The 2044-nt window shown below is 41.2% G+C and overlaps 1 protein-coding gene across 1 annotated transcript in view; it reads left to right on the forward strand.

Moving 5' to 3' along the window:
- The window catches only part of LOC101851998, a gene marked incomplete in the record, with an annotated part of 16012 nt that overhangs the window by 11567 nt on the left and 2401 nt on the right, over positions 1–2044 (forward strand).

Consider the following 2044-nt stretch of genomic DNA (forward strand, 5'->3'; position numbering starts at 1 on the left):
CCTCTCTCTCTCACCCTCTCTCTCGCTTTCTCTCTCTCTCTCTCTCTCTCTCTCTCTCTCTCTCTCTGTCTCTCTCTCTGTCTCTCTCTATATATATCAGTCCCTCTCTCTCCCTCCCACCCTCCTCTTCTGCCTCTCTCACAGTACCCCTCCGTATTTCCCTGCACTCTGTCTCCCGTCTGCCCAAACATTATCTCACCGATGACATGGTGACCTGGGTGACCCTAACCCGCAGCCTTAACTTAAGAGCGACAAAAATGTCCACACAGGAGTCTGATGGACGACATATGTCCCCACCTGGAAGCTGTGGTCACTGGTCGACACTACCTGTCTCTTCTAATAGGCTACATGTCGCTACCTCCGAATTACTGTACAAAGTTCTCTCTGACGCCCTACATAGTTTCGAGAAATTTGATGCCAAAAATGTTTAGCTTCACAATATTATATTATAATCAAGCTTTTTCGAATGCAATTCTTTAAATTTCTTGATATCGACTTAGAATGATCTTACGATTTTGATAGAGCAGATAGAGCATTTGATTTCTGAACTTATGGTCTTAGTAACTCAAAACGGCCAAAAATGAGACAGAAGTTAATTATTCTGAGGTACATGTAGTGATTTCTATGTGCACATCCGAGGCGTGGGTCTTGCTGTTCTCTTTGTTGATTTGTTTTTATTCTGAAATCTGAATCCCACCCCACCCCCTCCCTTTTCCCCCTCGGCAATTTCAGATTTGTTTGTGTGTTTGTTTTTCAAGTTTTGCGGCACTTGCAACACAGCTAGGTCATACAGGCCAACATGCCAAAGATTAGAGGTGTTAATTAAAAGAGCGTAACACACAAAGAAAAAAAGATGGGGAGATAAGGACGGTAGATGTTTGATAGGAAAGAAGGAGCAAAATCACACCAGAGCACCTGCAAACCACTCATCTACAAGACTAGTCTCCGATTTTGCTTGGCATTGTCTGCAGACTTAGGTTCCCAAAGGTGTCGGTGACCGGTGCTCCCACTTTTGAAAAGCTGAACAAACATTGTTAGAAGTAACAGCAACTGCCCGTCGCGGAAAGTGCCATAAGATTATCAACGAGTTACAAACCAAGGCAAGGGTGTTGTTGGAACACATTACCTGAAGCGAAATGCCGAGTGTTTTTCTTGGGATTTGAAATTAAGCTATCTTAGGTGGCAACTCAAGTTTATACACATATTATATTGACTAGTATACAAGTTTAGATTTGGCTTTGGCGGGACAGGGAAAGAGTCCCGGGACAAGCAGCTTGACTCTTATATACTATATGATATACTAATCAAACAGAAAGACGTTGAAGAATGCTCAAGTTATGAACTCGTTCGTCTCCGTGTGTGGGCGGCAAACTTTTTGTCTTAGGCCTATTCTTATATCCGTTTAGCGATGTTCGTTAGCTTTCGGTGTGCTTTTCTTGTTCTTTATATTTATATTATATATTTCTTTGCTTGTCTGCCAAAAGTTAATAAAACATAATAAGATTTTTATTTTACGTTGTGAAGGCATAGGCAAACCTTATGATGAAACCTTCAACTTTCACTTGAAACAGAGTCAGTACATAGGTTCGAGGGTGTTGTAAAAAATTACCGTATCTTTTGGACGAAATTTGCAGGCTATATGTAATTTTTGGGTGCAGTCAGTTGTTTTGAAAGTTAACTAGATAAATTAACAAAATTATCCCCCCCCCCCCAATAAAAAACAGTAATTGAATAAATTAAATACATTTTAAAACACCCATGTAAGTTTAACTTATTTTGCTCCAGGACACAGTACATGTACAGTGACCACCCATCTAATCCAATAACCATCACCCCTTAACATTGTTTGACATTTCTGTGTGAACTGAGACCCCTTCCTTCAACACATGTGGATCACTGAGGCCAAGGTCGAAAATTAACAATTAGGATCTAAATAAGCTTGTGACAAATTAGCGAGCTTATCCGAGTTATCCACACTCCCCACTTTGAAGTGGAAGCTCTTCAGTTGCCCCCATCGCGCGCTGTCCCCTGATAGCCTTCATCT

This window comes from Aplysia californica, unplaced genomic scaffold, assembly GCF_000002075.1.
Source record: "Aplysia californica isolate F4 #8 unplaced genomic scaffold, AplCal3.0 scaffold00027, whole genome shotgun sequence".
NCBI lineage: Eukaryota > Metazoa > Mollusca > Gastropoda > Aplysiida > Aplysiidae > Aplysia > Aplysia californica.